Consider the following 23167-nt stretch of genomic DNA (forward strand, 5'->3'; position numbering starts at 1 on the left):
AAGGACGAGCCTCCGTAGAGCACCTGAAGGCAGCACGAAAGCTCCAGCGATGTAGAGCGCAGGACAGGTGGAGAAGGAGGTGGAGGCTGATCGGGGAGAAGCATGAAGAATAGACCCGGTGTCTAAGTTGACAGACGGGGAGAGCATCTCATCTTCCCTCGCTCTTTAGGGGCCGAGTGGAAGCGGAGGGAGGCAGCGGGGCTGAGGACATGATGGAGGAGAAGAAGCAGTTTCTTTGAGGGGTGGTGGAAGGTAAGAGCGGCCGACTTCATAACTGACCTGTCAGATCATGTGATTTTTCTTGTCTTGGGGAGATGATTATGAATAGATCTCTGATCTATGAACTAGAATGTGAATACTGTTTTACTGCAGAATGTGAGTTATCTCACCAGTCTTGTGCCTGAGACTGAATATTCAAGTGAACTAGGGTAAGACCTTTGAGTTGGAAAACTGAGTGACCTGTGTGCATAAATTAAAAACCAGCGCAATTAAACAAAATAAAAGGTAGAGAATGAACTGTACATACTTTTCAACTTGGTATTTGAGCATTTCTGCTCCTGGACTTAATGACCAGCTTGTCATATTTTAAGCTGGCTATGTCTCCTCTTTCACGGGCTGCTCTCAGCGTAGGCAAAAGTTCTTTCCTCCTCTTCAGCACTGCCTCTGAAGATATATATATAAATGTTGGTGTCTCTCACTTTCTTCGCAGAGGATATAATAGCCTGTTTATCCTTGAAACGCAGGAGTTTGACAATAATTTGTCAGGGTCTTCCCCCCTCCTGATACTGACCCACTCTGTGGGTGCGTTCAATTTCAATATATGTAATAATAGGAGATGATGAAGAGGATAATGGTGATTATAGTTGTAATGATGAGGATAATGATGATGAAGAGGAGAGGATAACCACAACAGAATCAGTGGTGAAAATGCTGTTAATGAGGTTATTACTGCAGTTTCTCAAATCTGTCTCTAATTTTTTGATGAAAATATAGACCCTGAAAATAAACCAAAAATATCGTTCATGTGACCAGACAACAATAATAACAATCCATATGCATTAAATAATGTTCTGTCATCTGACAGATAGTGAGAACAGGTGTTCACCCACATCTGTCATTCATTATTTTACGTATCTGTAAAGCTAATCACACAAATATTGTTGTCTTTGGCATACAGTGTCATCAAATGACTACAAGAGGATAATAATCATCATCATGCAGCTTCAGCTCCATCTCACACTTGATTACTAATTCTTAGACCTGTGTTTTTCTCTGCCCCATGTGGTGGCATCCAGCAGAGTAGATAATTGCAGGATGCACATGCACATTCACAGGTAGACATGCACATGCACACATATGCACAAAAATACACACTCTCCATGGGCATGCAGGAGAAAACAGTCTGGATTGTAAGTTGATCCGATTTCTATGCTCAGTCCATTTTTCTTTTCCCTCTACAGGTTTCTATGGGAGGCCTTGGTCTATGGATCAGAGGAAAGTTCTCTTTCAATGGTAAGTCTGTCACCACTCTTCCAAGAAACTAATTAACCTGGTGTGTGCAAGCCTGCATGCTCTCTACACTTAATGTGTGAGCATATGTGTGTAAACCCAGCCAGAGGGGATGTTTTTTTGTTGTTGTTGTTCTTCTTCCCATAAATAACATGAGCTCAGGAATCACTGACCTGACGCCTCTGGGCTAAACCCAGTTGCACGCCTGTATTTCAGTGCTAGCCAGACCTGAGAGAAATCACTGAGGCAGAATGACTTTATAGCAGAGGGCAGGCTCGTTCTCAGTCCAGAGGCTCAGCCATGGATGACAGGAGGGGGAGAAAGAGGGGAGGGCAGATACTGCATTTTGTATTAGAGGGAGACAGAGAAAGAGGATCAGAGATAGTCTTGGGAGCATTTGGTTCCACTGGTATGGTTTTTAGGGATGGCTCTGTCAGTTGGTCCGCCACTTTGGTCCAGAGAAATATGTATCAGCATCTACCAGATGGATTGGCACAATTGTTTGTACAGGCATTCATAGTTGCCAGCTGATGTATCCTAACGACTTTAGTGATCCTCTGACATTTAGGTTTAAGGTGAAAGGCAGCAACAACTATTTGATGGATTGCCTTGACATTTGGTACAGACATTCATGTCCCCCTCAGGATGAATTGTAGTCACTTTGGTAATCCCTTAACCTTTCATCTAGCTAGCACCATCATCAGCTCAAATTTCTAACTAATCCAATACTTACTGTTTTACTTTTTACTTAAGTTTATGACTGAATACCTTTGAAACTAATTACAACTGCATCAGCCTCAGATGAACTTTGTGTTTAGTATTAAGTGGCAAATGTTAGCGTGCTAACAAGAAACTAACTAAACTAAGATGGTGAACCTGAACGTGTCCATTATACATACTAAGCATCAGCATGTTAGCATTGTTAGCATGTCAACATGCTGATGCTGTGCTAAGTACAGCATCACAGAGTCGCTAACATGGCTGTAGACTTTTGTTTTGAGGCTTATACCAATATTTCTAGTATTATTTATCTATTAACAACGTTCAATGTTAGCATGTCAGCAATATCAATAAGTAGTATTTAGAGAATTTCAATGTGACTTTTTGACGTCCATCTTAAAGTTTATCGATTTAAATGCACATGAGCACAAGCATTAATTTCTTTTCATTTTATAAAACATTTGTGAGGGTTGAAAGGCTTCCTTGTACAGTTTAGATGATCATGGGTCTTGAAAACTCTACAATAACAAAAACAAAATTTTCTGACCTTTTCAATGGTACTAAAACCTTTTCATGCTGCCTTGTAACAAAGACTGAATGGTAGTACAATTCAGTTTTTTTGCAGTGACCTTCACCAGGACACCAGAGAGCTGCTCAGCACAACCACACTGTTAAGTTGGCCACAGAGTTTCGATACAGTGCCAGCTAAGTGCAGTAATAGACTCTCATTTTTGAATGAGACCTGGAAGCATTAGGACAACATAAAAAGTGTGCCATTTAAAACCAGATGGAATCAACATTCAAGATAATCAAATGTACTGTACATTGTGAATTTTCTATTCCAGTTTCAAGGCAGTAGGTCATGAGCCAAGTCTATTTGAATCTTGACTAAACAAAGCAAAGAAGGCAGCTCTATATTGAGTCTGCCACAGCAGCTCTCATTAACAGTTTCATCAGCTCACAAAGAGAGACAAGCTCTTTCAGCATGAATTAGCTTGCTTAGTGATTTCAATGACAGTGAACTACAGTAGAATACTAAAAGGTCATTTCTCCACTTAAAGCATCATAGTCCATGCATGAAAATCAAAACACGAACATACCAGTAGTCAAACATTAATTTTTGCACAAATATGAGACATTACATTCCCTTTTCATGTATGTTCATATTATCCCATGTGTATACCTTGTACTTCGAAAGGACCCAATTAATTCTTGATAACATACAGTACAGTACGTGTCTTACATATGAGTGGAACGACACAAGTCCCTGTTGGGAGCTGTGACACAGTTTTGTAGTTGAGCAGCCAATAGTAGCAGTCATCGGCATCCCCGGAGATTAAGTTGTTCCCTCTGCTGTCTGCTTTCCACAGCTCTTAAATATGCTTGCTTGAGGTTGAGCTACACCAGATCATATCACATTGTTTAATTCACATTTATGGTTTAATGGGTGTATAATCTTTGTGATAAAAACTATAATGTGTCCCTGAATGTGTCCCTAAATGTTGCATTTCAGGAAAAGCTGTGCATTTAAATTGATAAACCTTAAGATATTGAACAACAAAAAGTCACATTGACTTTAAATGAACTAATTAATTGATATTGCTGGCATGCTAACGTTGGATACTGAACATTGTTGCTAGATAAGTATTACTAAAAATACTGGTAGCGTTAAAGCAAAAACAATGTTAGCAGCTCTGTGAAGCTCTAGTGAAGCACAGTGATGCTTTGAGCTAAATGCTAACATCTGCAGGCTAACATGGTCACAATGACAATGCTAACATGCAGATGTTTAGCAGGTATAATGTTATTGTGTTCACCATCTTAGTTTAGTTTCTTAGCACGCTAACGTTAATTAGCAGTTAAGTTTTGGACAAGTTTAGAATTTGACCTTATGGCAGTAGATGAAAAGTTAAAAAAAATCAATTTTGCAACTTTTTGTTGAACATCTACTTTTTGTATGATCGCTTGAATGTCTGCAGGGGACTATTTAGAAAGAAAAGTACCTCAGAAAGTATTTTGGTGGGTTCAACTGGAGGACATCAAAGCTTTGTGAGGAGATTATGAGGATGAATTTGACTTCCAAAACTTTGTCAGCGTAGCAGCAGCTGAGTGTGTAGGCTCCAAATTTATTTATAGATCGGCTTTTTTTGGCTCAAGTGTGGGGTACGGGACAAATTCATAGCATTGCATAAGTTTGGCACAGTAGAGCTTTGGATGTGTGTGTGTGTTTGAGGGAGGTAGGTTGCAGCTTTGTGGAGACGACTTACATACCATCTGTCTAGGAAATGAGGCAGAGAGAGAGTGAGAACACAGTCCACCCACAAATGACAAGAAAGACAAGAGCTGGTCCATTTTCAGCGAGAGCGAGAGAACAATATTCATGTGTTTATGTGCGTTTGTATGAATGTATAGTCATGCAGATATTGTTTCACTCCTAGTACTATGCATTATTTATAATTCAGGGGTCATTTCCTGTAACTTAGCGGGCCATGGAGCCCTACGATCAATACAGTGGATCTATTTTGTTGCTGCTTGTTGTTTTTTTTCCTCCTGCTGTCCTCACTTCACTCTCAGCTCTTAATCCCTGTCCCTCCTGGATTCCTACCTGACAAAGCTCAAGTTTTATTTATGACATTTTGATCCTTAGACCATCATCTTGTGAAATTCATGAATTTTACCTGAATTTAAACAGAATGTCAAGAATAAAACCAAATGTAAATCCAATTAAAATGTGAGTTACAGGGATATAGAGGAGTAAAATAACAGCTAAGGGACAAAAAGTCTAATAATTAGAGAAGAAGAAAAACAGATTTTGAAAATAATGATCTACTGTAAACTTGCACTTCAGTAACATCTCATCATGCCTTCTCTGTGTATCTATGTCTGTTTGTGCCAGGATGCAATGCTGGGGTTTGAACACCTACCTGTACGGTCCAAAAGATGACCTGAAACACAGATTGTTGTGGAGAGAAGTCTACTCTCCTGAAGAGGAGGGTAAGAACATCACTTCTATCCATCTATCCATCTGACTGACTGACTGCAGCCTAACTTGTTTCACTTTCCTACTCCAGAACATTGTGTCTTCCATCAATGTGAAAAGTCATTGTCCCAAATATGAAATTGCCTTTTCGACATTATAGGTAGATTTATTTCTCTTTACCGTCCAGAAGGCATCAACACTTTTCATGATATTCATTATTAATTTTATTGTGCTCTGGAAGACGCCATGCCATTAGTCTGGAGGCCTGGTTGTTTACAGTCAAGCTGAATTTCCAAAGACAGACATAAAATGGAGATTAGAGAGAAACTTTAAAATGTTGTCTCACAATCCAAAGTGATACTCACAGCTGGTAAATTTTGAGAAAAAAAGTGAATGGTGCTCCAAAATGATTGTGGAAAACAAAACAAAAAGTATAAAATTGTAAGGAACACAGTTTTATCATTCCAAGGATTAGTATGTATGTAGATCATAGTGTATAGAATTAGATGGATTTGGGAAATGCCATGTCTTACATTTAAAAAAGTCTCCAAATAGGTGACTACAATTCAACTACATTTCACTGGAAGATGGAAAAATCATCAGGTATTTTTTCATTTGCTTCAAGGAAAACAATTCAAAATGTGACAAAAAGATTAAATGACTTGTTGAAACAGATCCATCCTCCCTTCCTACTTCAACCTGTCTGTCCACATCTCATGTCTTGACAGATTGAATCTTCAGGGACTGTGGCGACAATCCGTATCGTCGGAAGAACTTGATTAAAAAAAAGGTACACACACACACGCAACAAACAAAAAACAAATGTTAATACTGAACGCAATAATTTGTAGATTATTTGAATTAAAAGTGAGAAGAAACTTGTTATGATGTTGACAGAGACTGAATTGAAACAGCAGTTTATTCTCACCTCCTCCAACACACTCTGCATGTCTGAGTCTGAGAGCTGAACATATGAGTTCAATCTGATCTTCAATCCAACAACATACCCTGTTGACATAAATATAAAATATGTTACATGAAATAATACACATTATAATATAAATGGATAATCTATTACATTAATGAGTATTCAACACCAGTTAAAATATGTTGACCAAAAATATTGTGCCTGTATCACAATAATTAAATACTACACATAATCGTATACTATTAGTTATTATCACCGATGAGTATAATTTGTATTACAGCACTTTTTAAAAAAACTACATTTAAGTGTCATAACATACATTAAAACAACAATTATGATTCCAACATTTATGAAAAACAGTCAAATGTATGTCACAAAACAAAAAAAGTCTAAAATGTCTTTTCTGTACACAGTACTACTTCAAATAATATGTCTTACTGTTGTTGTTTTATATTTTATAAATCATGTTGAAATTTTATCCATTTAAATAATTGTATAGTAAGTATGAATTCATGGCTTTATAAACACAAGTAGCTTAGTTTATTTTTTTAGCTGCAATTAAAAGGAGATTCACATAATGAATGGTTAACAAGAAGTACAATTATAAATATAAATATAAATATAAAAGATAAAAACAATACAGTTGTGATTGGGAAATCAATCATAATATAAATCTGATGAAAATACAATTATCAATTGGGCACTAAAAACAAAAGCTCAGGCCCATGTAATGAATGTAACAAATGCATATACTTACGAGGCCCTTCTGTTGTAGTCAAAGTCATTTTTGGCAAGACAGTGGTTGTTTACATGGAAAGAAAATTAGATACACAGGAATTAATATTTTGTTACAATAATGTCAAATATATTATATTAAATAAATGTGATGTATACATTTTTCTAGAATTTCATTTAAATGTAAGCTAAATTACATATGTTTTTTACTTAACACAAAAAGAGAGGAAAAAATAATGACGAGAAAAGGTGAGGTGATGTTCAGTGTGTCATTTAAATTGTCCTTGAACGGTGCAAAGATAAAACAAAACAAAACAAAACAAGAAACGTGGATGGGAAAAATGCAACGTGAAACTGAAGGGCAGTTCTTAAGTGTATGAATGAGGATTCTTAAATCTAACAAACAAACAGTTACTGCTGCTGGTAATGTTAACTGACTGATAGCTGCCCATATTATGATAGACTGCGTCAGCTTTCACCCACAATTTGTTCAGTTTGGCTAGTGCTGATGCTAACTGGGTTTCCAGATGCTTACTTGCACTCACTAGGTAGTGGCTACCACTACATTGCAACTAAGCTCATACACCATTAGTTATTAACTATTTTGGTGATCCGGTACTAATTTAAACATGTATTTCATCACCTAGCCTTGTATATTGTCCTGTGTACACTGCTAAGAGAGAGCAACAGTGTTGTGCCTGGTTAAACACACATCAGTGAAGTGAAATATCTCACCAGTGACTGCAGTAATGATTACTCCACTGCTTCTGATGTTCTCAAACACAGAGAAGAGAGTGAATGTGTATTTAGTTCCAGCAGTGAGAGATGAGACTGTGTGAGTTACTGCTCCATCTCCATCTGGTGCAGTGATGTTTATCTCTGTACCATTAAACTGGAGAATAAAGCTGACATTGTTGTTCACTTTATTCCACTGCAGAGTGATGCTGGTCTCATTTTGACCTGTTGATCTGAAGCTTTTTGTGTTTGGAGGAGCTACAAGTGAAAAGAAGCAGGGATTGATTTCACTAAGAAAGAACTGACTGGTACATGAAGTTCATTTCATGATATTGTTGCTGCTAAATGCCTGTTGTTCATATTTGCATTTACAGTTGTTAACACTTATGGCTGCTACTAACTGGCATTGACTAGCTTGTTGCAGCCACCACAATTCAAGCTAATCCATGAACAGTTAGGTAACCATTCATACATCTGAATACATCTTTTATTATCTATCAGGTTGTTGTATGTAAATTAATTAAACAGAACAACTGTGTTATGCCTGGTTCAAAACAGATAAATTAAAAGAATATATTATATAGTTAATTTGAAATATCTCACCAGTGACTGCAGTAATGTTTACTCCACTGCTTCTGATGTTCTCAAACACAGAGAAGAGAGTGAATGTGTATTTAGTTCCAGCAGTGAGAGATGAGACTGTGTGAGTTACTGCTCCATCTCCATCTGGTGCAGTGATGTTTATCTCTGTACCATTAAACTGGAGAATAAAGCTGACATTGTTGTTCACTTTATTCCACTGCAGAGTGATGCTGGTCTCATCTTGTCCTGTTGATCGGAAACTCTCCTTATTTGTAGGAACTGAGACAGAAAAAGAGAAGGTAACAGATTGATAAATAAAGGATTTTCATCTGGCTTTCATCTTGTCCTGGTGATCTGAATGTTTCTGTGTTTGGAGGAGCTGTGAAAAAGATCATTCAGCACATTTTTAACATTGGTTGGTTTGCAAAAAGTATTTAATATATTTTTTCCCTTAGAGACTTGATACTCTATATATTGTGGATTATGCAGAAGCCCTGATAGGAAAGTGAGAAAAAAAAATCTGGTGATCCATTTTCAAAGTATGATCTAAATTTGTGTCTCTCCTTTGTTTATGATGGAAGAACAGGTGAAAAAAACTTTTCTGTTTAGTTACAAGAGGGTGAAGTGCACCACTACCCAATGTTCAAAATTGGACTAAAAGCATTCATCTTTTCTTCTGAATGAGTTTTAATTTCTCAACACTCTCTGAACACAAGGTACGTACAGTATATTGTGTGTTAACAAGTTATGTAACATTATTGTCAATTCTTTCTTTTGTCACCCGGAAGAAAACATGAATGCCTTTAGTCCCACTTAGAACATGGGGTAGTGGTGCAATTCAGCCTCTTGTGGCTGAAATGAGTATTACAACAAGAAACACTTAGAAAAATGATCCTAAAAAGAAAAAGAAAATCACCTGGCAAAACTTTTTCCATCTATTTCAAAGATGAAAAGAAATTAAGGAAATTAGAAAGATTGTCCTGACAAATCATTTTTTTCACCTGTTCTTACGAAATAAACACAGGAGAGAAAACAATCTAGATCAGACTTAGAAAATGGATCACCAGAATTGTTTTTCTCACTTGCCTCTCAGGGCTACCGTACCATTATGTTATTTTGAAAAAAAAAAAAAAAAAATATAGACAAAATAATACTGTGCATCTAATTTTGAGGGCGTGAGGACCTGCTCAATGGCTTAATTGAACATTCATGAAATTATATATCTCACCAGTGACTGCAGTGATGTTTACTCCACTGCTTCTGATGCTCTCAAACACAGAGAAGAGAGTGAATGTGTATTTAGTTCCAGCAGTGAGAGATGAGACTGTGTGAGTTACTGCTCCATCTCCATCTGGTGCAGTGATGTTTATCTCTGTACCATTAAACTGGAGAATAAAGCTGACATTGTTGTTCACTTTATTCCACTGCAGAGTGATGCTGGTCTCATTTTGTCCTGTTGATCTGAAGCTTCCTGCATTTAGAGGAGCTGAGACAGAAAAAGACAAGTAAGAAAATGTATTAATAAAGGACTGTCTATAAAAAGTGTAAATGTTCACTCTGGTTGTAAAAGACGGCCCATTTTGCATCCCTACATGAATAAAAACGATTGCTGTCTATGAAAAAAGTAACAGGTGAAAAAACTGTTTGCATTACTAATAATGAAGTTTTTTTTATCCAGTTTTCACATTTTAGGGTCTAATCCACTATATTTGACAACAGAGGTGTAATCAACAAATCACAACGTCAAAGTAGTTTTATACTGAATAGGTATGACTTAGCTTCACAATGGTGGACTGAAAAGCAGATGATGACTTGTTAAGGTGATACAGTGTATAGAAATGAAGTGAAATATCTCACCAGTGACTGCAGTAATGTTTACTCCACTGCTTCTGATGTTCTCAAACACAGAGAAGAGAGTGAATGTGTATTTAGTTCCAGCAGTGAGAGATGAGACTGTGTGAGTTACTGCTCCATCTCCATCTGGTGCACTGATGTTTATCTCTGTATCATTAAACTGGAGAATAAAGCTGACATTGTTGTTCACTTTATTCCACTGCAGAGTGATGTTGGTCTCATCTTGTCCTGTTGATGTCAAACTGTTTGTGTTTGGAGGAGCTGCAAAAGAAAAGGAGTAGAAATGTATTTCATTGAGAAAGAACTGCCTGCAAAAAAGTGTTTCATTCCATTCAAAAGAGCTGTAAATATAAATGTCACTCTATTAATGTGTTGCTTCCTTTTACTATTACTGCTGATAAATACTACTAACCGTCCTATCACACCAGGTTCTACATGTGGTTCATTACATGATATTGTTGCTGCTAAGTGTTTGTTGTTCATACTTGCATTTACAGTTGCTAACACTTATGGCTGCTACTAACTGGCATTGACTAGGTTGTCGCTGCCACCACAATTCAAGCTAATCCATGAACAGTTAGGTAACCATTCATACATCTGAATACATCTTTTATTATGTGTCAGGTTGTCATATAGTATGTAAATTAATTGACACAGAACAACTGCGTTATGCTTGGTTCAAAATAGATGAATCAAAATCATATATTTTATTATAAATATGTGAAATATCTTACCAGTGACTGCAGTAATGTTTACTCCACTGCTTCTGATGTTCTCAAACACAGAGAAGAGAGTGAATGTGTATTTAGTTCCAGCAGTGAGAGTTGAGACTGTGTGAGTTACTGCTCCATCTCCATCTGGTGCACTGATGTTTATCTCTGTATCATTAAACTGGAGAATAAAGCTGACATTGTTGTTCACTTTATTCCACTGCAGAGTGATGCTGGTCTCATCTTGTCCTGTTGATCTGAAGCTTCCTGTGTTTGGAGGAGCTGAGACAGAAAAAGAGAAGAAAGAAAATGTATTAACAAAGGACTGTCTGTAAAAAGTGTAAATGTTTCCTCTGGCTGTTAAAGATGCTCCATTTTGCATCCCTACATGAATAAAAACGTATGCTGTATACAAGAAAACTAACAAGTGAATGCATTGTTTGCATTCTTAACAATTATGTTTCTTTATCCAGGATTCACATCTTATAGTCAAATCCATTCAATTATATTTGACAACAGAGATGTAATCAACAACAAATAAAAAATCACAGAGTCGGAGGAATTTCACACTGAGTAGATACGTCTTAGTTTCACACTGGTGGACTGAAAAGCAGATGATGACTTGTTAAGGTGATACAGTATATAGAAATAAAGTGAAATATCTCACCAGTGACTGCAGTAATGTTTACTCCACTGCTTCTGATGTTCTCAAACACAGAGAAGAGAGTGAATGTGTATTTAGTTCCAGCAGTGAGAGATGAGACTGTGTGAATTACTGCTCCATCTCCATCGGGTGCACTGATGTTTATCTCTGTACCATTAAACTGGAGAATAAAGCTGACATTGTTGTTCACTTTATTCCACTGCAGAGTGATGCTGGTCTCATCTTGTCCTGTTGATCTGAAGCTTCCTGTGTTTGGAGGAGCTGAGACAGAAAAAGACAAGTAAGAAAATGTATTAACAAAGGACTGTCCATAAAAAATGTAAATGTTCACTCTGGTTGTTAAAGACGGCCCATTTTGCATCCCTACATGAATAAAAACGATTGCTGTCTATGAAAAAACTAACACATGAATAAACTATTTGCATTACTAATAATGAAGTTTTTTTTATCCAGTTTTCACATTTTAGGGTCTAATCCACTATATTTGACAACAGAGGTGTAATCAACAAATCACAACGTCAGAGTAGTTTTATACTGAATAGGTATGTCTTAGCTTCACAATGGTGGACTGAAAAGCAGACGATGACTTGTTAAGGTGATACAGTGTATAGAAATAAAGTGAAATATCTCACCAGTGACTGCAGTGATGTTTACTCCACTGCTTCTGATGCTCTCAAACACAGAGAAGAGAGTGAATGTGTATTTAGTTCCAGCAGTGAGAGATGAGACTGTGTGAGTTACTGCTCCATCTCCATCTGGTGCACTGATGTTTATCTCTGTATCATTAAACTGGAGAATAAAGCTGACATTGTTGTTCACTTTATTCCACTGCAGAGTGATGCTGGTCTCATCTTGTCCTGTTGATGTCAAACTGTTTGTGTTTGGAGGAGCTGCAAAAGAAAAGGAGTAGAAATTTATTTCATTGAGAAAGAACTGCCTGCAAAAAAGTGTTTCATTCCATTCAAAAGAGCTGTAAATATAAATGTCACTCTATTAATGTGTTGCTTCCTTTTACTATTACTGCTGATAAATACTACTAACCGTCCTATCACACCAGGTTCTACATGTGGTTCATTACATGATATTGTTGCTGCTAAGTGTTTGTTGTTCATACTTGCATTTACAGTTGCTAACACTTATGGCTGCTACTAACTGGCTTTGACTAGGTTGTCGCTGCCACCACAATTCAAGCTAATCCATGAACAGTTAGGTAACCATTCATACATCTGAATACATCTTTTATTATGTGTCAGGTTGTCATATAGTATGTAAATTAATTGACACAGAACAACTGCGTTATGCTTGGTTCAAAACAGATGAATCAAAATCATATATTTTATTATAAATATGTGAAATATCTTACCAGTGACTGCAGTAATGTTTACTCCACTGCTTCTGATGTTCTCAAACACAGAGAAGAGAGTGAATGTGTATTTAGTTCCAGCAGTGAGAGTTGAGACTGTGTGAGTTACTGCTCCATCTTCATCTGGTGCACTGATGTTTATCTCTGTATCATTAAACTGGAGAATAAAGCTGACATTGTTGTTCACTTTATTCCACTGCAGAGTGATGCTGGTCTCATCTTGTCCTGTTGATGTCAAACTGTTTGTGTTTGGAGGAGCTGAGACAGAAAAAGAGAAGAAAGAAAATGTATTAACAAAGGACTGTCTGTAAAAAGTGTAAATGTTTCCTCTGGCTGTTAAAGATGCTCCATTTTGCATCCCTACATGAATAAAAACTTATGCTGTATACAAGAAAACTAACAAGTGAATGTATTGTTTGCATTCTTAACAATTATGTTTCTTCATCCAGGATTCACATCTTATAGTCAAATCCATTCAATTATATTTGACAACAGAGATGTAATCAACAACAAATAAAAAATCACAGAGTCGGAGGAATTTTACACTGAGTAGATACGTCTTAGTTTCACACTGGTGGACTGAAAAGCAGATGATGACTTGTTAAAGGGATACAGTATATAGAAATAAAGTGAAATATCTCACCAGTGACTGCAGTAATGTTTACTCCACTGCTTCTGATGTTCTCAAACACAGAGAAGAGAGTGAATGTGTATTTAGTTCCAGCAGTGAGAGATGAGACTGTGTGAGTTACTGCTCCATCTCCATCTGGTGCACTGATGTTTATCTCTGTACCATTAAACTGGAGAATAAAGCTGACATTGTTGTTCACTTTATTCCACTGCAGAGTGATGCTGGTCTCATCTTGTCCTGTTGATCTGAAGCTTCCTGTGTTTGGAGGAGCTGAGACAGAAAAAGACAAGTAAGAAAATGTATTAACAAAGGACTGTCCATAAAAAATGTAAATGTTCGCTCTGGTTGTTAAAGACGGCCCATTTTGCATCCCTACATGAATAAAAACGATTGCTGTCTATGAAAAAACTAACACATGAATAAACTATTTGCATTACTAATAATGAAGTTTTTTTTTTTTCCAGTTTTCACATTTTAGGGTCTAATCCACTATATTTGACAACAGAGGTGTAATCAACAAATCACAACGTCAGAGTAGTTTTATACTGAATAGGTATGTCTTAGCTTCACAATGGTGGACTGAAAAGCAGACGATGACTTGTTAAGGTGATACAGTGTATAGAAATGAAGTGAAATATCTCACCAGTGACTGCAGTGATGTTTACTCCACTGCTTCTGATGCTCTCAAACACAGAGAAGAGAGTGAATGTGTATTTAGTTCCAGCAGTGAGAGATGAGACTGTGTGAGTTACTGCTCCATCTCCATCTGGTGCACTGATGTTTATCTCTGTATCATTAAACTGGAGAATAAAGCTGACATTGTTGTTCACTTTATTCCACTGCAGAGTGATGCTGGTCTCATCTTGTCCTGTTGATGTCAAACTGTTTGTGTTTGGAGGAGCTGCAAAAGAAAAGGAGTAGAAATTTATTTCATTTAGAAAGAACTGCCTGCAAAAAAGTGTTTCATTCCATTCAAAAGAGCTGTAAATATAAATGTCACTCTATTAATGTGTTGCTTCCTTTTACTATTACTGCTGATAAATACTACTAACCGTCCTATCACACCAGGTTCTACATGTGGTTCATTACATGATATTGTTGCTGCTAAGTGTTTGTTGTTCATACTTGCATTTACAGTTGCTAAAACTTATGGCTGCTACTAACTGGCATTGACTAGGTTGTCGCTGCCACCACAATTCAAGCTAATCCATGAACAGTTAGGTAACCATTCATACATCTGAATACATCTTTTATTATGTGTCAGGTTGTCATATACTACGTAAATTAATTGACACAGAACAACTGCGTTATGCTTGGTTCAAAACAGATGAATCAAAATCATATATTTTATTATAAACATGTGAAATATCTTACCAGTGACTGCAGTAATGTTTACTCCACTGCTTCTGATGTTCTCAAACACAGAGAAGAGAGTGAATGTGTATTTAGTTCCAGCAGTTAGAGTTGAGACTGTGTGAGTTACTGCTCCAACTCCATCGGGTGCAGTGATGTTTATCTCTGTACCATTAAACTGGAGAATAAAGCTGACATTGTTGTTCACTTTATTCCACTGCAGAGTGATGCTGGTCTCATCTTGTCCTGTTGATCTGAAGCTTCCTGTGTTTGGAGGAGCTGAGACAGAAAAAGAGAAGAAAGAAAATGTATTAACAAAGGACTGTCTGTAAAAAGTGTAAATGTTTCCTCTGGCTGTTAAAGATGCTCCATTTTGCATCCCTACATGAATAAAAACTTATGCTGTATACAAGAAAACTAACAAGTGAATGTATTGTTTGCATTCTTAACAATTATGTTTCTTTATCCAGGATTCACATCTTATAGTCAAATCCATTCAATTATATTTGACAACAGAGATGTAATCAACAACAAATAAAAAATCACAGAGTCGGAGGAATTTCACACTGAGTAGATACGTCTTAGTTTCACACTGGTGGACTGAAAGGCAGATGATGACTTGTTAAAGGGATACAGTATATAGAAATAAAGTGAAATATCTTACCAGTGACTACAGTAATGTTTACTCCACTGCTTCTGATGTTCTCAAATACAGAGAAGAGAGTGAATGTGTATTTAGTTCCAGCAGTGAGAGATGAGACTGTGTGAGTTACTGCTCCATCTCCATCTGGTGCAGTGATGTTTATCTCTGTATCATTAAACTGGAGAATAAAGCTGACATTGTTGTTCACTTTATTCCACTGCAGAGTGATGCTGGTGTCATCTTGTCCTGTTGATGTCAAATTGTTTGTGTTTGGAGGAGCTGCAAAAGAAAAGGAGTAGAAATTTATTTCATTTAGAAAGAACTGCCTGCAAAAAAGTGTTTCATTCCATTCAAAAGAGCTGTAAATATAAATGTCACTCTATTAATGTGTTGCTTCCTTTTACTATTACTGCTGATAAATACTACTAACCGTCCTATCACACCAGGTTCTACATGTGGTTCATTACATGATATTGTTGCTGCTAAGTGTTTGCTTTTCATACTTGCATTTACAGTTGCTAACACTTATGGCTGCTACTAACTGGCATTGACTAGGTTGTCGCTGCCACCACAATTCAAGCTAATCCATGAACAGTTAGGTAACCATTCATACATCTGAATACATCTTTTATTATGTGTCAGGTTGTCATATACTACGTAAATTAATTGACACAGAACAACTGCGTTATGCTTGGTTCAAAACAGATGAATCAAAATCATATATTTTATTATAAATATGTGAAATATCTTACCAGTGACTGCAGTAATGTTTACTCCACTGCTTCTGATGTTCTCAAACACAGAGAAGAGAGTGAATGTGTATTTAGTTCCAGCAGTTAGAGTTGAGACTGTGTGAGTTACTGCTCCAACTCCATCGGGTGCAGTGATGTTTATCTCTGTACCATTAAACTGGAGAATAAAGCTGACATTGTTGTTCACTTTATTCCACTGCAGAGTGATGCTGGTCTCATCTTGTCCTGTTGATCTGAAGCTTCCTGTGTTTGGAGGAGCTGAGACAGAAAAAGAGAAGAAAGAAAATGTACTAACAAAGGACTGTCTGTAAAAAGTGTAAATGTTTCCTCTGGCTGTTAAAGATGCTCCATTTTGCATCCCTACATGAATAAAAACTTATGCTGTATACAAGAAAACTAACAAGTGAATGTATTGTTTGCATTCTTAACAATTATGTTTCTTCATCCAGGATTCACATCTTATAGTCAAATCCATTCAATTATATTTGACAACAGAGATGTAATCAACAACAAATAAAAAATCACAGAGTCGGAGGAATTTCACACTGAGTAGATACCTCTTAGTTTCACACTGGTGGACTGAAAGGCAGATGATGACTTGTTAAAGGGATACAGTATATAGAAATAAAGTGAAATATCTTACCAGTGACTACAGTAATGTTTACTCCACTGCTTCTGATGTTCTCAAATACAGAGAAGAGAGTGAATGTGTATTTAGTTCCAGCAGTGAGAGATGAGACTGTGTGAGTTACTGCTCCATCTCCATCTGGTGCAGTGATGTTTATCTCTGTATCATTAAACTGTAGAATAAAACTGACATTGTTGTTCACTTTATTCCACTGCAGAGTGATGCTGGTCTCATCTTGTCCTGTTGATGTCAAATTGTTTGTGTTTGGAGGAGCTGCAAAAGAAAAGGAGTAGAAATTTATTTCATTTAGAAAGAACTGCCTGCAAAAAAGTGTTTCATTCCATTCAAAAGAGCTGTAAATATAAATGTCACTCTATTAATGTGTTGCTTCCTTTTACTATTACTGCTGATAAATACTACTAACCGTCCTATCACACCAGGTTCTACATGTGGTTCATTACATGATATTGTTGCTGCTAAGTGTTTGCTTTTCATACTTGCATTTACAGTTGCTAACACTTATGGCTGCTACTAACTGGCATTGACTAGCTTGTCGCTGCCACCACAATTCAAGCTAATCCATGAACAGTTAGGTAACCATTCATACATCTGAATACATCTTTTATTATGTGTCAGGTTGTCATATAGTACGTAAATTAATTGACACAGAACAATTGCGTTATGCTTGGTTCAAAATAGATAAATCATAATCATATATTATAATCAAAATCAAAATCATATATTCTATTATAAATATGTGAAATATCTTACCAGTGACTGCAGTAATGTTTACTCCACTGCTTCTGATGTTCTCAAACACAGAGAAGAGAGTGAATGTGTATTTAGTTCCAGCAGTGAGAGATGAGACTGTGTGAGTTACTGCTCCATCTCCATCGGGTGCACTGATGTTTATCTCTGTACCATTAAACTGGAGAATAAAGCTGACATTATTGTTCACTTTATTCCACTGCAGAGTGATGCTGGTCTCATCTTGCCCTGTTGATCTGAAGCTTCCTGTGTTTGGAGGAGCTGAGACAGAAAAAGACAAGTAAGAAAATGTATTAACAAAGGACTGTCTACAAAAAATGTAAATGTTCACTCTGGTTGTTAAAGACGGCCCATTTTGCATCCCTACATGAATAAAAACGATTGCTGTCTATGAAAAAACTAACACATGAATAAACTATTTGCATTACTAATAATGAAGTTTTTTTTTATCCAATTTTCACATTTTAGGGTCTAATCCACTATATTTGACAACAGAGGTGTAATCAACAAATCACAACGTCAGAGTAGTTTTATACTGAATATGTATGTCTTAGCTTCACAATGGTGGACTGAAAAGCAGACGGTGACTTGTTAAGGTGATACAGTGTATAGAAATAAGGTGAAATATCTCACCAGTGACTGCAGTGATGTTTACTCCACTGCTTCTGATGTTCTCAAACACAGAGAAGAGAGTGAATGTGTATTTAGTTCCAGCAGTGAGAGATGAGACTGTGTGAGTTACTGCTCCATTCCCATCTGGTGCACTGATGTTTATCTCTGTACCATTAAACTGGAGAATAAAGCTGACATTGTTGTTCACTTTATTCCACTGCAGAGTGATGCTGGTCTCATCTTGTCCTGTTGATGTCAAACTGTTTGTGTTTGGAGGAGCTGAGACAGAAAAAGAGAAGAAAGAAAATGTATTAACAAAGGACTGTCTATAAAAAGTGTAAATGTTTCCTCTGGCTGTTAAAGATGCTCCATTTTGCATCCCTACATGAATAAAAATGAATGCTGTCTAAGAAAAAACTAACACATGAAAAAACTGTTTGCATTACTAATAATGAAGTTTTTTTTATCCAGTTTTCACATTTTAGGGTCTAATCCATTCCAGTATATTTGACAACAGAGGTGTAATCAACAATAAATAAAAATCACAACGTCAGAGTAGTTTTATACTGAATATGTATGTCTTAGCTTCACAATGATGGACTGAAAAGCAGATGATGACTTGTTAAGGTGATACAGTGTATAGAAATGAAGTGAAATATCTCACCAGTGACTGCAGTAATGTTTACTCCACTGCTTCTGATGCTCTCAAACACAGAGAAGAGAGTGAATGTGTATTTAGTTCCCGCAGTGAGAGATGAGACTGTGTGAGTTACTGCTCCATCTCCATCTGGTGCACTGATGTTTATCTCTGTACCATTAAACAATAGAATAAAGCTGACATTGTTGTTCACTTTATTCCACTGCAGAGTGATGCTGGTCTCATCTTGTCCTGTTGATGTCAAACTGTTTGTGTTTGGAGGAGCTGCAAAAGAAAAGGAGTAGAAATTTATTTCATTGAGAAAGAACTGCCTGCAAAAAAGTGTTTCATTCCATTCAAAAGAGCTGTAAATATAAATGTCACTCTATTAATGTGTTGCTTCCTTTTACTATTACTGCTGATAAATACTACTAACCGTCCTATCACACCAGGTTCTACATGTGGTTCATTACATGATGTTGTTGCTGCTAAGTGTTTGCTGTTCATACTTGCATTTACAGTTGCTAACAGTTATGGCTGCTACTAACTGGCATTGACTAGCTTGTTGCTGCCACCACAATTCAAGCTAATCCATGAACAGTTAGGTAACCATTCATACATCTGAATACATCTTTTATTATGTGTCAGGTTGTCATATAGTATGTAAATTAATTGACACAGAACAACTGCGTTATGCTTGGTTCAAAATAGATGAATCAAAATCATATATTTTATTATAAATATGTGAAATATCTTACCAGTGACTGCAGTGATGTTTACTCCACTGCTTCTGATGTTCTCAAACACAGAGAAGAGAGTGAATGTGTATTTAGTTCCAGCAGTGAGAGATGAGACTGTGTGAGTTACTGCTCCATCTCCATCTGGTGCACCGATGTTTATCTCTGTACCATTAAACTGGAGAATAAAGCTGACATTGTTGTTCACTTTATTCCACTGCAGAGTGATGCTGGTCTCATCTTGTCCTGTTGATGTCAAACTGTTTGTGTTTGGAGGAGCTGAGACAGAAAAAGAGAAGAAAGAAAATGTTTTAACAAAAGACTGTCTGTAAAAAGTGTAAATGTTTCCTCTGGATGTTAAAGATGCTCCATTTTGCATCCCTAAATGAATAAAAACTTATGCTGTTTAAAGAAAACTAACAAGTGAATGCATAGTTTGCATTATTAACAATTATGTGTCTGTATCCAGGATTCACATTTTATAGTCTAATCCATTCAATTATATTTGACAACAGAGATGTAATCAACAATAAATAAAAAATCACAGGTCGGAGGAATTTCACACTGAGTAGATACGTCTTAGTTTCACAATGGTGGACTGAAAAGCAGACGGTGACTTGTTAAGGTGATACAGTATATAGAAATAAAGTGAAATATCTCACCAGTGACTGCAGTAATGTTTACTCCACTGCTTCTGACGTTCTCAAACACAGAGAAGAGAGTGAATGTGTATTTAGTTCCAGCAGTTAGAGTTGAGACTGTGTGAGTTACTGCTCCATCTCCATCTGGTGCACTGATGTTTATCTCTGTATCATTAAACTGGAGAATAAAGCTGACATTGTTGTTCACTTTATTCCACTGCAGAGTGATGCTGGTCTCATCTTGTCCTGTTGATCTGAAGCTTCCTGCATTTGGAGGAGCTGAGACAGAAAAAGAGAAGAAAGAAAATGTATTAACAAAGGACTGTCTATAAAAAGTGTAAATGTTTCCTCTGGTTGTTAAAGACGGCCCATTTTGCATCCCTACATGAATAAAAATGAATGCTGTCTATGAAAAAACTAACACATGAAAAAACTGTTTGCATTACTAATAATGAAGTTTTTTTTATCCAGTTTTCACATTTTAGGGTCTAATCCACTATATTTGACAACAGAGGTGTAATCAACAAATCACAACGTCAGAGTAGTTTTATACTGAATAGGTACGTCTTAGCTTCACACTGGTGGACTGAAAAGCAGATGATGACTTGTTAAGGTGATACAGTATATAGAAATAAAGTGAAATATCTCACCAGTGACTGCAGTGATGTTTACTCCACTGCTTCTGATGCTCTCAAACACAGAGAAGAGAGTGAATGTGTATTTAGTTCCAGCAGTGAGAGATGAGACTGTGTGAGTTACTGCTCCATCTCCATCTGGTGCAGTGATGTTTATCTCTGTATCATTAAACTGGAGAATAAAGCTGACATTGTTGTTCACTTTATTCCACTGCAGAGTGATGTTGGTCTCATCTTGTCCTGTTGATGTCAAACTGTTTGTGTTTGGAGGAGCTGCAAAAGAAAAGGAGTAGAAATTTATTTCATTGAGAAAGAACTGCCTGCAAAAAAGTGTTTCATTCCATTCAAAAGAGCTGTAAATATAAATGTCACTCTATTAATGTGTTGCTTCCTTTTACTATTACTGCTGATAAATACTACTAACCGTCCTATCACACCAGGTTCTACATGTGGTTCATTACATGATATTGTTGCTGCTAAGTGTTTGTTGTTCATACTTGCATTTACAGTTGCTAACACTTATGGCTGCTAATAACTGGCATTGACTAGGTTGTCGCTGCCACCACAATTCAAGCTAATCCATGAACAGTTAGGTAACCATTCATACATCTGAATACATCTTTTATTATGTGTCAGGTCGTCATATACTATGTAAATTAATTGACACAGAACAACTGCGTTATGCTTGGTTCAAAACAGATGAATCAAAATCATATATTTTATTATAAATATGTGAAATATCTTACCAGTGACTGCAGTAATGTTTACTCCACTGCTTCTGATGTTCTCAAACACAGAGAAGAGAGTGAATGTGTATTTAGTTCCAGCAGTGAGAGATGAGACTGTGTGAGTTACTGCTCCATTCCCATCTGGTGCACTGATGTTTATCTCTGTACCATTAAACTGGAGAATAAAGCTGACATTGTTGTTCACTTTATTCCACTGCAGAGTGATGCTGGTCTCATCTTGTCCTGTTGATCTGAAGCTTCCTGTGTTTGGAGGAGCTGAGACAGAAAAAGAGAAGAAAGAAAATGTATTAACAAAGGACTGTCTGTAAAAAGTGTAAATGTTTCCTCTGGCTGTTAAAGATGCTCCATTTTGCATCCCTACATGAATAAAAACTTATGCTGTATACAAGAAAACTAACAAGTGAATGTATTGTTTGCATTCTTAACAATTATGTTTCTTTATCCAGGATTCACATCTTATAGTCAAATCCATTCAATTATATTTGACAACAGAGATGTAATCAACAACAAATAAAAAATCACAGAGTCGGAGAAATTTTACACTGAGTAGATACGTCTTAGTTTCACACTGGTGGACTGAAAAGCAGATGATGACTTGTTAAAGGGATACAGTATATAGAAATAAAGTGAAATATCTCACCAGTGACTGCAGTAATGTTTACTCCACTGCTTCTGACGTTCTCAAACACAGAGAAGAGAGTGAATGTGTATTTAGTTCCAGCAGTGAGAGATGAGACTGTGTGAGTTACTGCTCCATCTCCATCTGGTGCAGTGATGTTTATCTCTGTACCATTAAACTGGAGAATAAAGCTGACATTGTTGTTCACTTTATTCCACTGCAGAGTGATGCTGGTGTCATCTTGTCCTGTTGATGTCAAATTGTTTGTGTTTGGAGGAGCTGCAAAAGAAAAGGAGTAGAAATTTATTTCATTTAGAAAGAACTGCCTGCAAAAAAGTGTTTCATTCCATTCAAAAGAGCTGTAAATATAAATGTCACTCTATTAATGTGTTGCTTCCTTTTACTATTACTGCTGATAAATACTACTAACCGTCCTATCACACCAGGTTCTACATGTGGTTCATTACATGATATTGTTGCTGCTAAGTGTTTGCTGTTCATACTTGCATTTACAGTTGCTAACACTTATGGCTGCTACTAACTGGCATTGACTAGCTTGTCGCTGCCACCACAATTCAAGCTAATCCATGAACAGTTAGGTGATCATTCATACATCTGAATACATCTTTTATTATGTGTCAGGTTGTCATATAGTACGTAAATTAATTGACACAGAACAATTGCGTTATGCTTGGTTCAAAATAGATAAATCATAATCATATATTATAATCAAAATCAAAATCATATATTCTATTATAAATATGTGAAATATCTCACCAGTGACTGCAGTAATGTTTACTCCACTGCTTCTGATGTTCTCAAACACAGAGAAGAGAGTGAATGTGTATTTAGTTCCAGCAGTGAGAGATGAGACTGTGTGAGTTACTGCTCCATCTCCATCTGGTGCACTGATGTTTATCTCTGTATCATTAAACTGGAGAATAAAGCTGACATTGTTGTTCACTTTATTCCACTGCAGAGT

General features: G+C 36.6%; 1 long non-coding RNA gene across 6 annotated transcripts; it reads left to right on the forward strand.

The window, feature by feature from the left end:
- Window positions 1-26: 26 nt before the first annotated feature.
- On the forward strand, window positions 27-20554 carry LOC137174835 (uncharacterized). Of its 6 annotated transcripts, none has more exons than XR_010925484.1 (4): window positions 27-252; window positions 1461-1512; window positions 5126-5223; window positions 20406-20554. It is a non-coding gene; the product is annotated as an uncharacterized lncRNA (long non-coding RNA). The 6 variants fall into 6 exon arrangements; XR_010925481.1 differs by lacking the exon at window positions 20406-20554 and adding an exon at window positions 10980-11386; XR_010925483.1 differs by lacking the exon at window positions 20406-20554 and adding an exon at window positions 9620-9955.
- The last annotated feature ends 2613 nt before the right edge of the window (window positions 20555-23167 follow it).

Source organism: Thunnus thynnus, chromosome 22 (genome assembly GCF_963924715.1).
Source record: "Thunnus thynnus chromosome 22, fThuThy2.1, whole genome shotgun sequence".
Lineage (NCBI taxonomy): Eukaryota > Metazoa > Chordata > Actinopteri > Scombriformes > Scombridae > Thunnus > Thunnus thynnus.